This window comes from Macrobrachium rosenbergii, chromosome 1 (assembly GCF_040412425.1).
Source record: "Macrobrachium rosenbergii isolate ZJJX-2024 chromosome 1, ASM4041242v1, whole genome shotgun sequence".
Classification (NCBI taxonomy): domain Eukaryota; kingdom Metazoa; phylum Arthropoda; class Malacostraca; order Decapoda; family Palaemonidae; genus Macrobrachium; species Macrobrachium rosenbergii.
This window is the reverse complement of record NC_089741.1, coordinates 25087422-25093989: the sequence shown is the minus strand read 5'-3', so window position 1 is coordinate 25093989 and position 6568 is coordinate 25087422. Positions and strand designations below refer to the sequence as shown.

The following is a 6568-nucleotide window of genomic DNA, read 5'->3' as shown; positions in this document are numbered from 1 at the left end:
GTCACCAGCCGCAAGTGGAGAACGAACCTTTGGCAAATGAAGCCCTGGTTAGGACCACCACAAGTCGTTGACTTGTGTTCAACCCGTTTGTGATGAATGTGCAATAAGTTGTAAATATGTGGTTATGACTTGTTTTACAGATGTTTGCAAACACCCTAAGGCACTCTCTGATAGTATTTGTTTTATATTGACCATCAGACCTGAGGAAAATTGTAAGAAAATATGGGTACACTGCATAATCAAGAGTGGTATTGTATAACAGAAAGAATATGACAACCAACGGTGACTTTATTTCTAAGGACCCCAGAAAACTCCAGGATGTAAACAAACTGTAGAAAACAGTCTCATGGCATAAGTTGCAGTATTGAATGATATTCTACCAAGCCGATTAGGAATGTAGCAATTTTGATAAAGTTGTATTAATTTTCACGATTAGAGTCTTTATGGGATAATATTTTGCAAATAAAATAGAAAGAAAAAGGTAGGACCTCATCTCCAGATAGACAGAATTTTTAAAGAACCAGGAGAGAAGACTCCAAGAGCAAGTTTAAGTTCATCTCACTGTACAGTGTTCATACGAAAACGGCAGAATTCCATAACGTTGTCACTTAAAAATTATGACAATCAGTGTTTGAGAGCAAGAATTCTCTTCCTCGGTCTCACGGGTCCTTGTTTCGGCCGTAAGTCATTAGGCCGTAACATCCAAACTGGCAAACGGTCGAAATGGGTGTATATAATACTTTGATCCCCGAAGGGCTAGTACTAAACACAGAGTCCCAAGGGGCTTCCGCCATGTCTTACGGCCTAACCTTCATATGTCCTAAAACTGTGACGGCTTAACAGGTTCACGGCCGAAAACAATACGGCCTAATCGTCCCGAACTCGGTCTCACAATACTGTTAATATAGTATCGTTGGTAAAACACTGTATCCATGCCTTTCTTCTTCTTCTTCGAAAACCTGAGGATTAGCGTCAAGTGACGTGAGTGTTAATTACACATGAAATGCACTTGGTAGCAGGCGTACAATCAGGCACAGAGCCTTATCCATAATAAAGAAAAAAAAAAGTCGTGGTAGTGTCGTAATCAACGCGATTGTAAAGCCCCAAACGATTCAGCAGAAATGATTTACCAGCTATTGTCTAGCGACTGGATACAAAAAGTGCTGTCAGGTGCTTCCATTGTCTCCCATTCAATATAGTCACTAACTGGCAACTTTTCATTGTCAGCCATGATTTCCTATTTCTTTTTTTTTCATTTTGATGGCTCAGATGTTATACATTTTGAATGGAAAAATGGCATAGTACGTGTCACTATCGACAATACATGGTGCAGTCAGGAAAAGAACACTAAAACTCATTTTCAAATGTCAACATTTTCGTACAGGAAGAATCGGAGATTAAATTATGTGCTTGTGTGTGTGTGTGTGTATATGTATATATATATATATATATATATATATATATATATATATATATATATATATATATAAATATAATAACTCTGAAAAGGGATTTATAAATATCTCATAGCCTTAGAAATACAGTTGAAACTGGTCAGGACCAGTCTTGAATCTTCCTAGCAGTATTGAGACATATGTATATATATTATATATATACGTATGTGTGTATGCCGCGCGCCCGTGCGTGTGAGCGCGTGTCTCTCATTACCACCAGGAAGATTGAGGGCGGTTGTCTTCAATAATGGGCAAATTACACAGTCCTGGTTGTACCAACTATTCAGCAGTTATAAAAAGACTTGTAGTCATGAAATTTAGGCCTATAGACCAACCACTCACACCGAACACCTGTCCGGCATTGGTCAATAAGGACGCAAATAGCAACTCCACACTTTCGAAAAAAAGTAGTTATTTTTCAGCGAACGTTTTCATCGAGCAAATAAAAAATAGTAATAGAGTTGGTTGTTAGGATCCTGTTTATCGAGCCCAGCACAACTCCCTGCCCATGATGCTGCTTACGATAGAGACTAGGTAGGGTCGACAAACATCCTGTTATAATTCGTCTGGATTTGCCCCCAAACTTCGTGGATGATTATGAACCTCTTCGGTGACTCGAGGGCAGTCATAAGTGACTCAGTAATATTAATAAGGGTATTCATGGTTACGAATAAAACTGGTTGATCATAAGTACAGGCACTTCTCTGGGAGCAAGGCATTCAGTAACACATTTCCTTATACGGATCATGACTGAGATGTAAGCAGTATGGTAAAATAACACCAGCAGGCGATTTGGTACTATGCAATATATTGAAATTTTGCATTCCTACTCGTGACCAGCGGCTTGTAATATGAAAACGGTATAATTTTAAGGCTATTAATTGTAATAACTATAAATTAGCTCATTAACGAGTAAGTCATAGTTGAAAGTAGGCCTATAAATGTTGCCGTTCAGTCAGTTTTAGGAACTTTCAGAAGAAAGCAATCCATCTGTTGACCTTGGTTATAAATTAAGTTGTTGAAGAATATGACTTCCATGGTTCAGAAATTGATGATACTCCTAACATCACTTCATTGGCCTGTTAGTGGTACATTACAGTTTGACAATGGAGCGCAAATAGCTATAACTACTATGATTGAAGCAGTAAAGAAAACTCGTTTAGTGAAAGGACAGTCAAACTGTCTTCGTGGCGGTTTACTTCGTCTGTGTATCAGGCAGATCTTAGCCAGGCCTGATTTTTTTTTTTTTTTTAGATCACGTGAGGCCACTTCTGTTCTGTATTTAGAACGGGGGTAAGCCTAACACACCCAATGACCGGTGAGAATTTTCTTCCAATTGCCACCGGAGCACAGGACCTACTAGATAGTTGAGCTGTCTGGTATTCATGACAAGGTTCTCTTTCCAACGTTAGCAAGTAGGTTTTATGGTACGTTTATTGAAATTTCAACCAAAAGAATTTTACTGGTAGCTGTGGTCAGCCTCAGACAGACACTAGCAAGTGGTGGGGTATCATTTCTGGTGTCAGAAAGTGCCCTAGCCGCGTGAACTACTAATTTACCTGAGAGTGTTGTTTGTTTAGAAAACAAGATTGTTGATAATGACTTGAATGGTTCACCCTCCGAGAGATCTCTGTTTGCTGAATCCATGAGCATGAGCGAGACTGCCTCAATTTAACGCACATACGAGGTGAATAGAAACTAAAATATGACGGCAGAATTTTTAGGGTCTTGTTTTCTCTCAACACTGACCAATGCTTGGACGATTTTTTAACTTATGGGGAAGCTTTATCACTTGCCAGTGTATTTTACATAATATTTTCTGGAGTATTGTGAGTTATAAGAAAGACAGCAAAAAAAGAGCAATAGATGAACTTCCTGGAGAGAATGTTTTTGTCATTTCTTATGCTGACGCGAGTTTATCTTATAATCAAAATGCATTCTGCTTTAGTTGTTACGCTATTTTAAGGCAGTTGAGCGAAAGTCAGTAACTATGAGAGTGGTTGTGCATTTGCAGACGTGTGTGGGTGTGTGCATGTTTATATGTACGTATGACCTGATTGAAGTTTTACAGATTGCTAACACAAGTGTTTATTTAGCAAAGAAGCATTTGTGAAGTAGCAAGTGAACTTCCGTAGGGTGATGTTTATTTTATTTTATTTTACGTTTTTACAAAACTGTATAGGAGGAATCTGTTATACTTCAGTTTTTATTTCAAAATTAAAACTTGAGTACTTGAGAATGAGGCACTAAAGGGGAAAAAAATCTGAGTAGGAAGATTTGTTTGAGATTTTGACTCCTTGTCCTGTGAAGATTGATTCCTTAATACATAGATATGGAACTTCTGTACCGAATATGACCATGAAATAGAGGATTCAGTTTTATTTTGTCTGGTGTATTCCTTGATGAATTTGAATTCACATATTGGGAAGACAAACTCTTTCTAAAGCGGAAGCGTTAACTATATTCGTAACTTTATCATGCTACATTAGAGATTTTAACGAAAATAAAATGTCTATTAATCGGAAGCGTTATTAAACAGTTTAATTCGTGTTTTTGCTGCACGATTGTAGAGGGTTAAAAAGCAACATCTAAAAAACGGATGTGTGATATGTCAGCTTTTGCCCTGTTTATCTTCCTGGTTGTCACTGAATAATTGTTCGATCGGATCTCTGGCTTAGGTTGCATTCGTGTTATTTCTGTATGTTGACCAGTTAGGATTCCTTGAGAAGTAGCAGGATATTTACAATTTATTTAAAATTTTATAGAAATATTTACTTATGGGAGATAAAAATATACGTTAGATTTGCTTTTATTGAGATTGATGATTGTATACAAAATGTGATGGAACACGGTAGTCTAAAATCAAAACAGACGCCATATTGGATTTCTTGTTTACTGTTGTTGTAATAAGTAAGCCACCGAATATTTAGTTATTTCTTTCTTCTTTTGAGTCCTTTGGACTGTAAATTTATATATTGTGCAGTTAAAAACTAGCTAACAAATAAGGATACTTTAGCAAATTGAGCTTCCAGCCTTTTAAAGGGGAAAATTAAACATGGTTATCCGTCTAGATTTCTCTGTGGGGTCATTATCTGTCCGTTAATTGTCAAGTCTACCTTACGCAGGTACCAGATGGTCACTGTTGAAGTGTTTTAAAGCGAATACAGGTATGTATTGCCTTAATTACCTTAGAACAGCTCTATAACTCACGTTTTCCTCGGGGAGAGGCCTAGACCAGCGAAGGTTTAGCCTAGGGTAGGCCAGGCCAGGACTTACGCTACGATAGTCTCGAGTCGCCATAGGCTAGACTATTCATTCCTAGGTCATTCCTAGTCTTTGCATAATATCCCCTGGTTTATCCATCGGTTTGCGCCGATAGATCTGTTTTTTTTTTTTTTCAGAAAGTTTTCTTTTCCTGTTGCAAAGGGTTCGTGGGCCGTAGCCTAAAATAGCCTTAGTGATCTTGCCTAAGTCATTGACGCAACCTCGTGCAGGTTTTACTTATGATCGTTGTACCCTTATTCTCATCAAAATTACCCTGTGTAGTGTGAGTAAACTATATACTCACTAGGTTTGTAGAGAAACAATGGCAATTTGTGTACTTATGTACATAGCCTAAGTACACTGTATATAAAAATCTTCAAGACGAAGTTGCAAAAAAGAAAACAGGTTTTGTAGAGCCTAAGCTTTTCATCAACAATACCTAGAAAGTCCACAAAAGAGAGATCGCTGTATGTAGGCATATATGCAAGGAATATTTATCATAGCCTAGAGAAAAGTTACTAGGGTAAAACGATGAGGCGTGAGACACATGGGTGGCAGAATTTTCACTTTTCACTCGATATTTAATTAGAGAAATAGCAAAAAATTAAACCTTTAAGAAAACCTTTCAAAAGATTGAAGCTTCATTAACAAAATGAGCTATAGGAAACTGCCATACGAACTAAAATAAGCTTGTGAAGTCTGTAAAATAAGTGTTGAAGGCAATTTTGAATCCAATACGGCATCCTGCCAAATACTGATGCAAAATGCATGGCGATTGGACACTTCCTTCCCAGCACTCATGTAATGGTGTACTGACAGTAATTGCATATATATGTAATGTTTATAGACATTTCTCAAGATTTTAGTTTTAATCAGCACGATAAAAGGACATTTTGTTGTCTATACTAGTGAAAATGTGAGACATGGAATTCCCATCTGTCACGTGGTTGAACTGAGATGCATTTTTACCTTTAATCCATGGTTTTATCCTTACTGACATCACAACTGAAGCTCCACAGTGCTTTTGTGATTGTAATTATGCACATTTTGTTCTCGATTCACTCACAATACCACATAAAATATATGAGAATGATTGTTTACAGTACTTTACTCCAACAAAGTAGCGAAACTGTGGCGGGAACAATTTTCCAGCCATATTGTACATCTGGCTACCTCAGACATCCAGGAGTGGACGATGCATTAGTGAATTGTTTACGATAGAAATGTAGTATTTTGTTGTTAGGACTTTTGGTATGTTGGTAATCCACTTTCCAGTTATCGAACATACCAAATTGCAGCCCTTTAGCCTCAGTAGTTTTTTTATATATTATTTAAGGTTAAAGTTAGCTATGATCGTGCATCTGGCACCGCTATAGGTGCCAACAACACAGGCCACCACCGGGCCATGGCTGAGTTTCATACAGCATATAATGCTGTACAGAGAACTTGATTGCACCAAAGAAACTTTGACACATTTTTTACTTGCTGTTATTGTTTAGCAGCTTGCATTGAATGGTTGCGTATTGTTCTCAGAGTAAAATGTTTAGAAAGGGAAATAGTAGAGTGTGAATTGTTGTGATTACCACTTTTGTAATATTTTTTGCTTTTTTTTTATTCGATGAAGAATTTGTTGGATCGTAACTTGGAGATCTAGAATGGAATTAAAAAGTGGGTGAGGCCGCTCAAATGATTCGGTGTTACCACCTGGATTATGGGCACCATTACTTGGAATTGTGGTGTGAGGTCATTCAAAAGTGGTTGGATTAATGGCATTACATACTTTTGCAAAATATGGAAAACCCTTAGCCTGTAGGCTAGTCTGGGTAGGTGTAGGTTATACTTACGTTGAA

The 6568-nt window shown here is 37.5% G+C and overlaps 1 protein-coding gene across 3 annotated transcripts in view; it reads left to right on the top strand.

Moving 5' to 3' along the window:
- Positions 1-2595: 2595 nt before the first annotated feature.
- fzr (fizzy-related) overlaps positions 2596-6568 on the top strand; it is a 34811-nt gene continuing 30838 nt past the window's right edge. The window contains exon 1 of one of the 3 annotated variants that reach the window (XM_067113777.1): positions 2596-2869. The gene's annotated coding sequence lies outside the window, so the exon portion shown is untranslated. Of the gene's footprint in view, positions 2870-4326; positions 4365-4490; positions 4622-6568 lie in introns of those variants that run through there. The other 2 variants (XM_067113608.1, XM_067113696.1) reach the window with 2 other exon arrangements.